Consider the following 16918-nt stretch of genomic DNA (forward strand, 5'->3'; position numbering starts at 1 on the left):
CTCAGTGAAGGATGTAAGCAAGCAGCGCAATCTCTAGCTATTAGGACAGAACTAAGTTTAGGTTCTAAGTGAGCAGGGACAAGTCACATCCCTAGGACAGCCAGAACTGGGTTTCAAAATAGCATGCCTGAACCATTACCTAGGGGCAAATGCATAAGGTTCTGGACTAGGCTAGAGACGGAGTTCTAACTCCTTACTGGGCTGCTGAAAGAAGAGGGATATACAGAGAAAACACAGTCTTGGTGTACAGGTCAGTGAGTTCTCACATATGTTGAGGCCTGCATAAGCACTACCCAAAGCAAGACAGAAAATGTTTCTAGCGTCTGAGAAGGCTTTCCCATGTCCTTTACAGTTGATCCCTCTTCCTCTATAATTCTGACTTCTCTCTCTTAAGATTCCTTTTGCCTGTTCTTGTCCCTGGGGGTTTTAAGGGGGGGGGTTTGGGAGGCTATGATCTTTATGCAGATGGTAATATGGAGGAAGGATCAGAGCTGGGTGAGGTTGACAAACACAAAAGAAAGTAGAGTATGCCCAGGGATGGAAAACCAGAAGTGCACACTGCCACAGCCATCACGGGGGACGAGATTGCTGCAGCACGGAAAGCTGGATGGCAGCAGGAAAGCAAAGGAGACAGGTTTAGAGGTAATGAAGAGGCTGAGCCGCTTAATGCCTGAAAGCCTTTCTTTCCTGTGAGAAATTCAAACTCAGACTGACAGTGAACAAAAAAAGATAAACACAGAGCTTGGGGAGAGAAATAAGCCTCAAACATTTCCTTTAGGAAAACAGAGCATGCTGGGAAGACACAAAACTGTGGCCCAAGGGTGCTACGGACCAAGTCAAAGCTGGAGCTATAAATGTATAACATTGTAAAATGCTGGCATTGGATGGAGTGATCACCCATGGCTGGATTAGTGATCATCCAGTCTGGAGGGCTTGCATTTTTCCTCCTTGGCTGTCCATCTCTAGCTCATGAGTGAGTACTCCTAAATCCAGAGGCCACAGGGCTGACAGGCGAGAAGAACCTAGTGTGTTTACAGACCAAGACCCGGCCATTCCAGAGAGCTGAGCTGGACTGTGCCTGTGAACCAACAGAGGCTGACAAATCAGAAATTACTGTGCGCGCACGTGTGTGTCTCAACAACAGCACAGGATGTCCTCAAATGCACGGCGAACCTCTGCCTCAGCCTCTCAAGTGTTTGGACTATGGAGAAGAGTCATTACGTCCACCCAAAAAACATTTTTTAAAGTTTTGAACACTCGAGAGAACAATGAAGACAAGTGGAGCAGAGAAGGGAGCTGCTCAGGGTGAGTGGACTTACAGCTCGGAGAGCTTGGTGGTACATCTATAACTTGGCACACCTTGGGGGTCTGCACAGGACAGAGCTGTCAGTGGAGAAAAGGAGAACACAATGGCCACATGGGGCTGGAAAGACAAACCTAGTTATGAGAAACTTCAAAATACAAGATTTTGAAAAGAAGGCTGGTGCTGAGACAGAAACCAAGAGATATTTTGGTGTCCCTTAAAGCTAGAGGAACAAAACTGGAGGTTTGTCCCCAAGCCTTAAACTGTTGGCTGGTGACTCAGCTCAGTCCCTCTTTAAATTCAGTCTTGGTTCCTGTTTGTGATGAGCCTAACAGCGGAAAGGCAGAGACCTCTAGGAAGATAATACTACACGGAATCATCAACTATCTTTTTATATACTCTCTCACATACAGTAAGACGCTCCTGAACATGTGAAGAAACAAGAGCATATAACTGAAACTCCACAGGAAAGACAATACAAGCAGATCCACAGGCAACCTAAATAGCCAAGGTCTTTAAAAACCAAGATTAGTCAGTAGTGGTGGTGCAAATGCACCTTTAATCTCAGCACTTGGGAGGCAGAGACAGGCTAGACTGGTCTACATCTTGAGTTCCAGTGGCTACTCAGAGAAACTCTGTCTTAGGGAAGAAAAAAGGAACCTTTTTTTTCTGAGTAAAAGGCCCCCCCCCCCCACAATCAAATGGACACATAGAGTTAAGAAATACAGAACCTATCACTAAGAACACATTATAAGGTTTAGTTGCAAATGGATTTAGCAAAAGGCAAGATTAATGATGTGGAAGATAGATCAATAAAAACTGCCCCAAGTCAAGCCAAGAAAGAAAAAAGAATGGTAAACAATGTGATAAAGGTACGTGGGATATACTGAAAGGTCTCATGTGTAAGTCCCAGAAGAAAGGACATAAAACTAAGCAAAACTAAAAAGTTCAAAACAAAGAAATCAACCACTGATTTAAGAAACTCAGCAAATTCCAAACTGACCGAGGTAAGAGAAGCATACACAAACCTATCATAGTCATTCTGCTGAGACTCAAAGGCAAATAAACAGAAACTTTTTCTTCTAGTGGGGGGGCAGGAGACAGTCTCTCTGTATAGCTTAGTCTGGCCTCACACTTGGGATCTTCCTGCTTCTGCCTCTTAGTGCTGGGGTCACAGGTGTGTACCACCATGCCTATCCAACGAGGAAAATCTAAGAAGCAGTACAAAAAGATTGACAGATGGTTGGTTTCTCAACAGCATGACAAAACCTAGAAGTGACTAGGGCAACCTCTTTAATGGGCCAGAAGACAACTACCAACCTTGAATTTTTTTTTGCCATACAAAAACGCTTTCAAAAATGAAGGTATGGCTTGGGGTTTAGCTCAGTGGCAGAGTGCTGCCTAGCAGGCTCAAGGCCCTGGGTTTCAGACCATAAACTGAGGGAATTCATTGCTGTCAGGAATGAACTAAAGGAAAAAGTAGAGTAGAAAAATTAACCTACACAGAAGCATGGAAGGTAGGTGGAATGAAGACCACAGAGGGGCCAGCACAGTGTTAAGTGTACATGCCAGTCATCATCAAGTCTTTTGTAGTAAAATGGGGGTGAAGTTATGGGTTTTGGCAATCTATAAGAGCCAGGAAGTGGTAGATAATTTGTACAAGATGAACTGTATCAAGATATCAAATGCATGTTAAAAATCTAGAGGATGTGCTCTTTAAAGAATTGTAAATGAATATCCTTACAAGGTCAGTAGAAATGGGATAATGCCCATTTTTGAATAATCTAAAAGGTGAAAATGAAAAAATAAAACCAATGAACCACTTAGAAAATGAATAGTAAGATGAGAGACAAGGCCCAAGTAGTGCATGCTAATTCAGAGTTTTTTCCTTTTGTTTCTGTTTTTCGAGACAGGGTTTCTGTTTATCTTTGAAGCCTGTCCTGGAACTAACTCTTGTAGACTAGGCTGGCCTCGAACTCACAGAGATCCGCCTGCCTCTGACTCCCGAGTGCTGGGATTAAAGGCCACCATCGCCCGGCCATCCAGTTTCTTACAGCAGTTCTACCAACATTTTAGCTAGATGATAATTTGTTGATGGAGACCTGCCCTGAGCACAGCTGTGTACTTAGCAGTTTTCTTGGCCTTTTTATTTTATATGCCATTAGCGTCCTTACTGCTATGACAACCAAAGATGTCTCCAGCTATTGCCAACTGTACTGTGGAGGCCAAAAATCACTCTTGGATGAAAACCACCGGGAAAGTCCACAAGATCCCAATCAAAACCCCAATGGAACTTTTCTAGACAGTAATGTCAGACATGGTGGCGCATGCCTTAATCTATGTACTAGGGAGGCTGAGGCAACAGTATTTTGAGTTTGAGGCTAGCTTGGATTATACAGTGAGACTCTGCCTTAAAGCAAGTAAACAAATACACACCAACAAACAAGAAAGGAACACACTTCTTTAAAATGGTTACAGGAATGCAAAAGACCTAGACTATCAAAAACAATCCCGAAGATTGAAACTAGAGAACTCACCTTACCTGATTCAAGATAAAAGTATCTGGAATGGTGCAATTGCTGCATAATGGCATAATCACACACACACACACACACACACACACACACACACACACACACACACACACACACACACACATATATATACTTTGGGAAATAAAGTCCAGAATTAGTATCTTATATAGAACATTGCCCCAATTTAGCTATATATACTTGGCAAAGGTGACAGTGAAATGCAGTGGAAGAATGATCTTTTCTTTGTTTTTATTGTTTTGGTTTTTTTTTTGTTTGTTTGTTTTTCTTTTCTTTGAGACAGGTTTTCTGTGTAACCCTGGCTGTCCTGGAACCTGCTTTGTAAACCAGGCTGACCTCAAACTCAGAGATCTGCTTGCCTCTGACTTCCTAGCACTTAGAGTGTTGAGGCACCACCACGCTTGGCTCAGCTAAAGATGTCACATCACTTGGCTATATATATGAAAAAAGGTATAGTCATTTCTACTTATGTATGGGGAATGTGCAGTAAGACCCCAACAGGTTCCTAAGACCAAGATTGCATCAAATTCTATACATACTCCACTTTTTCCTAGAAGTATTTACTCCAAGAAGGTTTAATTAGTAAAGTAGGCAAAAAACCCCACCCAGATTAACAAGAGCAATAATAAAAACATGAGAATGTAGTCTATAGTAAATGACTACGTCTATAATGTGCGCTCTCTCAAGACCACATCTGTGATCGTCAACTTGACCCTACCTAGTACCACCTAGGGAAAGTCTCAATGAGGGATGTTTAGATCAAATTGGCCAGTAGGAGTATCTGTGAGGATGGTCTTGTTTGCCTTAAGTGACATGGGAAAACCCAGTCTATGAGTGGGTAGCATCATTCCCTGGTTTTGGGCCCTGGACTTGTTAAGAGTGGAGAGTACTGGCTGAGCATCAAGCTGGATGCCAGTATGATAGCATTAAGATTGTCACAAAACAAAACAGAACAAAATGATTCCCCAAACACCAGAATATAAAAGCAGGATGCATAAAAGAAAAACAAAGCAAGACACCCTGATGTGTTGACTATTACAAGTAAGAAGTATTCATCAAAATATGCCATTTAAAGCTGCGAGGGTAGAGATGGCTCAGCAGTTAAGAGAACTTATTGCTTTTGTAAAGAACCTGGGTTCAAGTCCTAGTACCTACATGGTGGTTCACAACTACTTATAACTCCAGTTCTAGCAGATCTCATGCCCTCTTCTGACCTCTGTGAACACAGGCATGTGTATGGTACACATACAAACATTCAGTTGAAACACTCATATAAAATAAGGTAAATAACAATAAAAGCTGGGTGGGGAAGTGTACACCTTTAATCTCAGTACTCAGGAGACAGAGGAAAGAGAATCTCCGAATTTAAGGACAGCCTAGTCTACAAAGCAAGTTCCAGGCCACTCAGGGCCACATAGTGAGACTCTGTCTTAAATAACCACAACTACCATTATCACTGCACATCCATCGGGAAAGAAAAAAGAAAGAAAGAAAAATACTAGGTGGCTGGCAAGGATAGGAAGCAACACAATTACTCAGGAAATCTCTTTGGCAGCTTATTCTGCAGGAGAGCAGGTGTGCTCTATGATCTAGCCATTCCACACCAACGTCCTCAAAAGACGTGTTCAGGAATATACCACCGTGTCACCCTGGCATGGAAGCTACCCAAATGTCCACCTATGATAAACAGTGTTATCATCTCTCAATGGAGTGCCACCCACATTAAAGTTTACCACAGCCAAACACCTAAAGAATGGGCTAAGGTTAAGAAATATAAAGCCGACTTTTGTAAGGAAGATAGTATAACACATTGCTACTTTGATATGACTATAAAAGGCAATCATATAGCTTTATGGGGAGGCCATGAAATCGTGCTGGTGTGACAATATGTCAATTACAGAAAGAATTGTTTAGAGACTTGGAGCGGTAGAGTCCTGGATTGTACCCCTTTAACCACAGCCCTGATTAGTTAATGTGGGGCTGCTGCTGCTGGTGCTGCTGCACACCAAGGCCCCCAAAGTGACACTGGGACGGATGAGGCAAGCAGAACAAGTGAACAATTAGGAGTTCAGGTAGTAGCTGAATAAATATAACCAGGAGTGGACAGCCATGATTGCTAGTGGCCGTCTAAAGAGTTTCTAGTTTAATGTGCACTTTGTAGTCTTAGTAGAGGTGGCAGAAGAGACTTGCAACTGGACAGCGTGGATCATGTCCTCCCTCTGCAAGTTTTTCTGCCTCATCTCAGAGATGTTATATACCAACAATGGGAGAATCTAAAGGTGCACTCTGTACAGGATGCTGTTATCTTTTATAGACACTTGTTTAGAGATAGGGGTTCGCTACAAATTTCTGCAAATTGTTCTCAAACTCAGAGATCTACATGACTCTGCCTCCCAAGTGCTGGGATTAAAGGCATGTCCACCATGCCCAGCTCCTTTACTGACACAGGAAGGGTAAGAGGGCAGATCTTACCCTTATATGACACTTACCATACTATACAAGCAAACATGAAAAGAGAGGGGAAAGCAGGCAAAAGGAGCTCAGAAACTGGATGCCAACAGAGAAGGGCTCATGGAGAGATTCATATTGAGGAAGGAGGACCATACCTAAAATCCTGTCATAGAAAAAGGCCAGAGGGAAGCAGAGTTGGAACACCAAACAAGAGGCCACAGGGGTGTGTGCCAGGCTTCACCCTGTGGTGACACGGAAGAGATCACATGCTCAGGCTTTCATGCTTACTGCTTGCTCCCTCCTGGTCTCACCCAGGCCCTTGCTAGATGAGACTTCTGAGTGAGGTCTTCTAATCCCCTTATCTGAAACCGCAACTCTTCCTCACTCCCCACCCTGGTCCTCACAACCTCCTCTCTCTGCCTTTCATTTTCCTTCACAGCACTCAGCACCACCTGCCAAACCAGATTACCTACCTGCTCTCTTAGTTTTGGATCATACCCAGGATTGCCTCCACTCACTGAAATGTGGGTTCTAAGAAGCGTGATCTTTGCCTAGCTTGTTTCTCGCTTCTGGCACTGAGTAAGTATTTAATGCTGCCAATGGCTGTAACCCAAGGTTTGGCTCTCTCACTGGTAGAACTCTGATGAAGCTGTGTGTGAACTGGATTCTGGATAAGAACCATCATATTCTTCTCTTAGGAGGAGTTATTATCTCTCCAGGCAGTTGATCTTGTTAACCCTGGATGACCTTGCTGTACCTGTTTTTTGAGGCAACCAACTTTAGACTGAGGCTGTGCCTTAGACCACTTTTAGACTTTGAGCTCAAATAGGGTTTTTCTGATGTGGAGTTTCAGTCTCGATTCTCCCAGTCCTGGCTATGTAGTTTCCATTAAGATTTAGCCAACTTTAAAGAAAACTAAATTTGATAAATATGGTCTGCAAAACTTCCAATCTCTAATAATTGCTGTTGGAAAGGAAGACTAGGTCTGGATCATAGAGATAGGAGTTCAAACTTAAGACGTTCCAATACAATTCCTGAAGAGGAAGAAAATTAGTATTGTTTTTGTTTGTTTATTTAAAGATTGTCACCCTCTGGGGGGCTGGAGTAAGCCCAAATTGGTCAAGAGCACTTGCTGCTCTTGCAGATGATCTGGTGTGATTCTACAAGGCAGCTCACAAGACGTGGAACTTTCACTCCAGAGGATCTGATGCCGTCTTCTGACCTTCGCAGGCACCAGGCATGCATATGGTACACAGACATACACACAGGTAAACACTCACATGAAAAAAATAAAGATAAATAATTAAAAACAAACAAACAAAAATCACCCTATGCTGGGCACTGTTCTAAGCATCTGTGTGTTGGACTTGTAGTGTGGATGTGTACACATTTGTGTGCAAGAACTCATGCATGTGAATGGAGGCCAGAGGTCAACATCAGATGTCTTTCCTTAATTGCATTCAATTTTATTTTTTGAAATAGGGCCTCTCACTGTATCTGAAGCGCATCGACTCTGCTAGGCTGGTTGGTCAATGAGTTTGAAGAATCCACCTGTCTCTACCCCTTAGACCCCTCACCCCCCCACTCAAATATAAGCTTCAGAAAGTCCGATTTCTGCCTAGCCCGTTTCTTACTCTTGGCGCAAAGTGGCTATTTATGCAGCTAATGGCCATAATCCAAGGTAGGTAGGCAATCTGTTTTGACGGGGAGGCAGGTGCTAAATGCTGTGGAGAAAAATAAAATGCTTCCAGTGCTAGGATCATAGCACTGTTGCTGGGTTTTTACGTGGGCAATGGAGATTGGAACCCAAGTCCTTATGTTCTCGTAGCAGGCATCTTACCTACTTAGCCATTTCTCTAGCCCCCATGCTAGGTTTGTTTTCTTGTTTGTTTGAGACAGAGTCTCACTATGTAGTCATGTCTGGCCTAGGACTCACAACGTAGACAAGGCTGGTTTCAAACTCACAGAAATCCACTTGCCTCTGCCTCTCGAGCCCTGGGATTAAAGGCACGCACCACTGTACCTGACCATGCTAGAGACTTTATGTCCATAAATTCCTCATCCACAAACTGAGGAGCCCAAGTCTCAGAAAGATGAAGTGAAGGCCCATGCGTGAACAAGTATCAGACAAAGGGTCTGTCTCAAGACTGACTCCAAAGGCTGGTGTATTCTTTGTACTATACTAGGGCTTCCCAGTCTGTTTATCAGAATTAAGGGGCTACAGATTAAATTCAATGTCCTGGGCTCCACGCCAGGACTACTGAATAGCAATCTATTCTGAGGGTGCCAGAATGCTTAGGAATCTATGGATTTAAGAGTTCATGAGGTCAGCCAGGCAGTTTTGGCACATGTCTTTAAGAGTCGGGCAGATCTCTGTGAGTTCAAGGCCTACAAGACTACAAGAGCTAGTTCCAGGACAGTCTCCAAAACTACAGAGAACTCCTATCTCAAAAAAAGAAAAAAAGAGAAAAGAAAAGAAAGAAAGAAAGAAAGAAAGAAAGAAAGAAAGGGAAAAAAGCCTGTCTCAAAACAAACCAACAAACAAACGAAGGTCAGTCAGGAGTAGGAACTCGGCAACGGTAGTCTCCTTAGTCTAAACAGGCTCTCCTGAAAAGCAGGAGCTCTGCAATGAGAGATTCAACGCTCCACTGACAGTCATATTCAGGGTGTTTGGAGGAACACAGTCTTGGGTTCAAATGACAGATTATGTCTGTCTCCCCACTAAAGGATGTACTCATTTAGAGTTGCAGCTTTGCCTATGGTCCCCTTATTCAGTGAATGAGCAAAAGAAGATAGATCTCAAACTCTCAGCACAATGAAGTTCTGCTGCTTTCTGCTTGGCCTTCCTCCTAGCTAGAACTGGTAAATTACAAACCTATAAGGTACAATAACCATTGAAGAGGATACACACAGAGATATAAAAACATCGTAAGTAAATCAAATGGAATTCAAGGAGTTATTCAAACAACCTGTGGGAAGGTTGAAAAAAGAAAACAGAAATAAAAACAGAACCAAAAGTCAGGCTTGAGCTCTACCATATCAAAAATTATGTTAAATATAAAGGGCCTAAATATACCAATTACATTTAAGTAGAGACTGCCAGAATGGATTTAAAATCATGATCTAGCCGGGCGATGGTGGTGCACGCCTTTTTAATCCCAGCACTCGGGAGGCAGAGGCAGGCGGATCTCTGGGAGTTCGAGACCAGCCTGGTCTACAGAGCTAGTTCCAGGACAGGCTCCAAAGCCACAGAAAAACCCTGTCTCGAAAAAAAAAAAATCATGATCTAATTACAAGACTGTTTACAAGAAATTCACTTAATGTAACAATCAGGATGAGAGCCAAAAGTCAGAGAAGGTATTACCATGCAACTGTTAATTAAAGCCGGGCGGTGGTGGCGCACGCCTTTAATCCCAGCACTTGGGAGGCAGAGGCAGGCGGATCTCTGTGAGTTCGAGACCAGCCTGGTCTACAAGAGCTAGTTCCAGGACAGGCTCCAAAGCCACAGAAAAACCCTGTCTCGAAAAACCAAAAAAAAAAAAAAAAACCCCAAAAACAACAAAAAAACAAACAAACAAATGTTAATTAAAGAATAGGAGCTGTAGCCGGGCAATGGTGGCGCACGCCTTTAATCCCAGCACTCGGGAGGCAGAGGTAGGCAGATCTCTGTGAGTTCGAGACCAGCCTGGTCTACAGAGCTAGTTCCAGGACAGGCTCCAAAGCCACAGAGAAACCCTATCTCGAAAAACCAAAAAAAAAAAAAAAAAAAAAAAAGAATAGGAGCTATATTAGATACAGACTTCAGACCAAGGTTACCTGAGAAGGAAAGGAACATCATATAATATAATAAGGAGTAAATCCACTAAGAAATAGAACTTCCAAATTACACACTAAAACAACAGCTGACAAACGTGTGAAAAATTAAATAAAAAAGCTACAAGTAGGCAAAATTGATAAGCACAGATGGAGGTATCTCCACTCCGCAGTTAACAACTAATAAATAACTAGGCAGAAAAATCAACAAAGACACTGGAGAAGTCACACCACCACCACCCACAAGAGCTATGCTATGTGTACAAAACTCCACAACTGCATACCATCCATTGTTTTCAAGAGCCCACAGAACAAAGCCAAGATAGGCCACGGGGCTAGCGAGGTTTAGCGCTAAAAGCACTTGTTAATCTTGCAGAGGACCTAGGTTCAGTTCCCTACATGCATACGGTGATTGAGAACCATCCACAATTCCAGTTTCAAGGGGTTTAACACCCTCTTCTGACTTCTGTGGGCAGCAGGCACACATGTGATACACATACATACATGTAGGCAAAACATTCATCCCATAAAAGTTCAATGGGTGCTTGAGACAAATTTTCGTCTGAACCTGTTTCTTGCGTGGGCCTCATTTCATTTTTCTGAGGCTTGGGCTCATTTTATGGATGAGGAATCTATTTATGGAGTCCAGTGCTGGGAACTGAATTCAGGTCCTCTGCATGAACAATACATCCTCTTAGCCTCAGAAACATCTGTCCAGCCTCCAAACTCAACAAATTGAAAAGAACTGAAATCATTCAGAGAATATTCTTCAAACATAATAGAATCAAGTTTGAAATCACTCAGAGGGGTATTGGGAAATCCTCACAAAAGGGACAAGAAAACAGCACATGGGACAAAAAGGACACTGTAAGACAAACAAATGCAAAGAAATGCATGAAACAAAAATATAGTATCTCTTTTTTCTTTTCTGGGAGGTGATATATGCTTGTAACCCAGCATTTAAGAGGCTGAGGCACTTGGGAGTGATGATGCACATTTTTTATCTGTACTGAAGAGGCAGAGGTCTGGGAGTTCCAGACTAGGCAGGCTACATAGTTGTAGCTCAGTGGTAGAGCACTAACCTAACATGCACAAAGGTCCAACTTCCAGTACTGTGGAGGAAAAAAAAAACAAACTAGAAAATGGGAAAGGAGAGAGACAGAGAGAGAGAGAGAGAGAGAGAGAGAGAGAGAGAGAGAGAAGGAGGAGGAGGGAGAACTCAGTTCATAAAAATGAAGAAAACACCTATAACCACTGGGAAGTAAATTTTTATTTATTTTTGTGGGGGGGCAGAATTAAACTCAGGGTTTCACACATGCTAGGCAAGTACTCTGCCACTGAACTATATACTCCCACCCCAGGGGTAAATTTATAATACTGTTATATATTAAAAAAAAAGAAAGATTTCAACTAATAACAACAAATCTAAACTCTCATTTCCCAAGAACCTAGGGGGGAAAAGGTAAACTAACCTTCAAACAAGTAGAATGAAAAAATCATAAAGATCCAAAGCAAAAACTAATGAGAAGAAATGAAAATCAACGAAGACTGCTTCTTTGAAAAGAACAACAAAACAAACTTCTAGCAAGACCAAAAGGGCAGTCAGTGAGAAAAGGAGAGAGAATATCACATTAGCAATAATGACAAAATCGAATAGCAGGGCAGGTATTGCAGACATCACAAGAACACCTTAAATAACTTTTCGAATTAACCGGGCAATTCAGACAGTATTTGTCTGATTTGTTACTACGACAAAATCTCAGAAGGCAGAGAACTCCCAGCTGCAGCTCCAGTGAGGTTGTCATCCTTGATGGGGGACTTTGTAGCGATTCTGCTGCTTTTCAAGATCACCCCCATGCTTTACCAATTCACCAATACTGTTTACAGAAAGACCTTCTGGAGCCACACTGCAAACCACACAGGTTTGCTTGCTGTGGGTCCTGTGCTGCCTCTGCTTAGGAACAAATGAATCCAACTATCACCGGGGTATCCTGTGCTCTCTCTCCCTCACTGTGCACCTTCCAGTGTGGACAGACACAGGGCACCTCTGTATGACCTTCATATTGACAAAGAATTTTGCTGAGAGCTACGGAAGATGGGCATATCTGACATATCTCTGAAGACAGATGAAGATGAGCATGGTACTGGAATGCATTTACCTTATCCATGGGTACCCATGAGGTACATTTACCATTATTCCTGTGCCAGCTGGAGTTCTGAACATGGAAAACTCTTATCCAATAGCTAACGGATTCCGGTAATCTTTCCAGGTTCATTCTGTCTGTCTCTGTCTCTGTCTCCTTTCTCTCGTTTCTGCTCTTGGGGGCCAAGATCCTATCACAGTTACTATGATGACTCCTAGACCCCCTGAACTTAAAAAAGTAGAATGGGAGTATTATAAACAATTAGATTCTGTATCTTTTAGTAATTATTTGAGAAATACTGTAATACTGTAGGACGAAGACATCTCATTGGGGCATTCCTATTAAATGCTTTTACAGAAAAATTCATGAGCACAAGTCCAGCTGAGCCACTACAGAACTTGGGAAGACAGGTCAGTGAGCAATGCAGTCAGAGCACTCAGGGCCCATGGAAGCCTCCATCCTCAGGGATGCCCCTTCACAGAACCATTCATTATCTGTGCAAGGTCCCAGCCCAGCTTTACTAAAATGATAGTTTTGGTTTGGGGTAAAGCTCAGGTTAATAGAATATTCTAGTGGGTACAGTCCTCTTTAGTTTCAATTTATTAAAATGCCTTATAGTTTGGGACAGTGGAAGGAAGGTAGGCATAAAAATATTTTAATTAAAAAAAACAGTGAGGGTTGGAAAGATAGTTCAGCAGTTAAGAGCACTTGTTCTTAACAGAGGACCCAAGTTCAGTGCCCAGCACCCACATCAGAAAGCTCACAAACACCTCTAACTCCAACTCCAGGGGATCCAACACTTCTGGTTTCTGCAGACACCTGCACTTATGTGTGTCTATTCCACCTCCCCAAATACACAGAAATAAAAAATAAAATAAATCTTTTTAAAGAAGGTAACAATGTAAAAGTTCAGTCATAAGGCAGGTTTTTTATAGTAATCCAGAAAGCATTTACCACACCATAAATTTGTACTCTTTTCAGACGTGTGCACATAAATTCCACTTTCAAGAAAGTTGTGAAAATTGTACAAAGACAAAAGTGAGCAGAAACTTTAAAAAAGAAATTGAATCAAGAATGGGGAGATGGCTCAGTGGTAAAGCACTCACTGTGTGTGCAAGCATGAGAACCTGAGTTTTAATCTCCAGCACCCATGTAAAGTGGGTACAGTAGCAGCATCTGTATGTAATCTCAGTGCTCCTACAGCGAGACTGGAGGTACAGACAGGATACTCGCTGTAACTCCCAGGCCAGCTAGCCTGGGCCATAGAGTGGCAAACAACTAAAAGACCCTGCTGCAAACCACAAGAGACTCCCTTCTCAAGGTGGAAGATAAAGGTTGTCACCTGAGATTGTGCTCTTACCCCCACATGCATGCTTTGGCACCTGACACCCAAACTCATACTCACGATCATCCATATACATCATATACACATACACCATACACAAAGATTTAAAATTGCATTTATAAATTATCTGTATTAGAATACAGCAAATGTGCAGCTACAGACGATTCATGTTGTTCTATAGACACATATTAGTTTTAATAAATAGTGATACAACTAAAACACCCACCCCAACCCCGCACACAGAGATACTGAGAGGCAGACTACGTTGTTCTGGCTCACAGTTGTATTGGTACAAAGCTTACGGGCTATGCTAGGTGATGATCTGCTTGTTAGCAGAGTCCCTGAAGTGGCACAGGGCATCATGTGACAAGAGACAGGGAGTGCATGAATGAACTAGCCTGGTATTCTCCTTATATAAAGCTACTTCAATCTGGGGAGCTCTACTTTAATATTCTTAATTATTAATAATCTCAGTTGCTTCCCAAAGGCCATACCTCTAAATGCCAAAGTGCCCACTTTCTCAATACTCCACAATGGAGATTAATTTTCAATACACAAAGCACTAGCGAACCCTCAAACCATATCCCAACCACAGCAGAGACAAAATGGTTTAAATCAAATCACTGCAATTACATATTAGAAAGATTGCTAAAGAAGCTTTACAGCTTTTGTGGAGCACAAGTCTGTCGCTAAAATATTCATCAAAATAGAGAAGAAGTCACTGGGAAATTTTAAATAACATTTAGAGTTGAATGAACACCAGTTCCACACAATATAGAAAGAGGAGAGGAAAAAACACTTTCCATTTTCTGAAGTCAATAGGACGCTGGCACACAACTAAAGACTAAAGCCATGCTTAGGCTTTAATCCCAGCACTAGGGAGGCAGAGGATCTCTGTGAGTCTGAGGCCAGCCTGGACTACACAGTGAGTTCCAAGACAGACAAGGTTATATAGAGACCCTGCCTCAAAACAAACAAACAAACAAACAAACAAACAAACATGAAAACGACTACAGATGGCAAGACAGTTCAGCAGGTAAAACCACTTCCATCAAGCCTGACAAGAGTTCAATCCGTGGGCCCCACATAGTAGAAAGAGCAACCTTACTTTGAAAAGCTGTCTTCTGACCTCAACATGGGCATGCACGCACACACACCCATGTACACACACTTACCCATGAGAGCACACAAAATAAGTAAACATTAACAAAAACATTTTAAGGTGTTTAAAGGCGAAGGTTACTGAAAAAATGGCTTAGTGGTTGAGGGGTATCTTCTTCAAAGTGTCCTAATATCCATAAGAGTGCTAGGCATGCATGTGTGAACTCACACACACAAAACTAATTAATATAAACAGCAACAACAAAGACCTAAAGACGCATTTCCTTCATGTCTACAAACACACAAATTCTAAACTAAGCATCAGGACATTCACTTTGCCAGTATGTAAAAACTATAGGTTACAACAAACTCAAGTTGTTCCAGAGATTTAAGGCTGGCTCAGGACTTGAAAATTAACCCCTAGAATTAATATTAAAAGACTGAAGAGGCTAAGTTTTATAATCCTATTACCTCCATCTTCCAGATCTCTCAATGATAACATGTCCTAAGTCTCAGCCTCTCTCTGCACCTTCTCCCTTAGGACTCCTATATTTTATCTGTAGCCCAGAACTTGCCCTTGAACTCCAGACTGTTAAGTCCAATTGCCTATGTATTTGTATAGGTAGCCCTCTGTACCTGGGAGCCCTAAGTCACCAATTCAACCAAGCACAGACCAAAAATATTTGGCAAAAAAGCCTGAAATTGTATTGACCATGTACTCTGCTCCTTAACGTTATTAATTCTTTAAAAAAAAAGTGCCTTTTTTTTTTTGCTGCTATGTTTTGTTTTTCATGCTGGGATTAAAGGCGTGTGCTGCCACAGCCTGACCCTGTGTAACAGGTTTTACACATCATTCACATTGTCCTATATATAAATTAGAGATGTCGTGGTGCCTGTGTGTATGGTGGGGCGTGTGTCCTGGAATCAATTCCCCAGACACTGACTGCTGAGTGTCCTTAGATAGGTATTTTCAATCAAACATGTCCACCCTGTCCTTTTTAGTTTCCAACTCTGTTTCTCTCTCTCTTTTTTAAATTCAGTAAACAGAAATTCCATCCTTCTAGTTGCTTAGGTCAGTATTCCCGGGGCTACCCCAACCCTTGTCTTCTTTCATATGTAAACCCAGTCTATCAGCAAATCCTGTTAACCTTTTTCTCTAAAATGTCTCCACAGTCCATCTTTTCCTACTTCCTCCACTGGTACAATCCTGGTCTGAGTCATCCTTTTACCTGAATTATTACAAGAGCTGACAAACTGGTATTCCTGTCTTTCTTGTACCATGACTTGTTTCCAACAAAATAGCCTTGCTTATGTAAGCCCAGCCTCTATGCAAATGTGACGACAATGCAGTGCAGTAAGAGAAAATGCTCTGCCTTCAACTGCTTCTGTCCATTCAGAGAAATGCTCGATCCTGACTTGTGCCTGACGTGCCCACGTGGCATGGACCCTCCACACTTTTCTGGCTTCATGTCTAGCTACCCTTCCGATTTCTATCACTCTGGTTATACCGGCTTTTCCACTCCTCAAAAGTGTAAACAAGGGTTTGAAGTTGGTTTTATCGCTACCTGGAAAGACAGTTTATGGCTAATTCTTTGCATGCTTACCAAATGTTTGCTTTATCCTCTCTAAAGGGCATACACAACAGACTATCATGTGACCAATTTATATATTTCTCAGCCCCCATGTGCTCTCTATTCCCCTTGGCCTCTCAGATCATTTTTGACTCATTTTATATTTGCATGCCTGTTTTTCTATCTCTTAGCAGAAGGTAAGCTCCCGAGGACATGGATGCTTTGTGTTTCCTAGCAACAGTGCTTCAGACACAGGTGTTCAAAAACTATTTTACTGAATGAAAGAACCTTTGGCTAACATGTGAAGACCCTGGATCAGGCAACCTTGACTGAATTCTAGTTTTGCCATTTGAAGCCCGAGCAACGTCAGATAGGTTACTTAACCACATTTTATGTGCTCTCATTATGAAATGGTGATGACAGTCCCCACTCCAGAGCAACACTGTCAAGGACTGAGATTTAGAAGGTAGTAGTATGCTGGATACATTGACTCCCTACAAGGGTAGCTAAAAGCCCTAGCCTTTTTTTTTTAATTTTAATTTTTCTTTAGGGAGGGTCTCACTTTGTAGCTCTAGCTGGACTGAAGCTCACTATATAAACCAGGCTGGCCTCGAACTCCCAGAGACCCACCTGCCTTT

At 42.2% G+C, this 16918-nt stretch overlaps 1 protein-coding gene across 1 annotated transcript in view; it reads right to left on the reverse strand.

Moving 5' to 3' along the window:
• The window catches only part of Tti1 (TELO2 interacting protein 1), a 47003-nt gene that overhangs the window by 27651 nt on the left and 2434 nt on the right, over positions 1-16918 (reverse strand). The window lies entirely within an intron of this gene.

Source organism: Microtus pennsylvanicus, chromosome 2 (genome assembly GCF_037038515.1).
Source record: "Microtus pennsylvanicus isolate mMicPen1 chromosome 2, mMicPen1.hap1, whole genome shotgun sequence".
NCBI lineage: Eukaryota > Metazoa > Chordata > Mammalia > Rodentia > Cricetidae > Microtus > Microtus pennsylvanicus.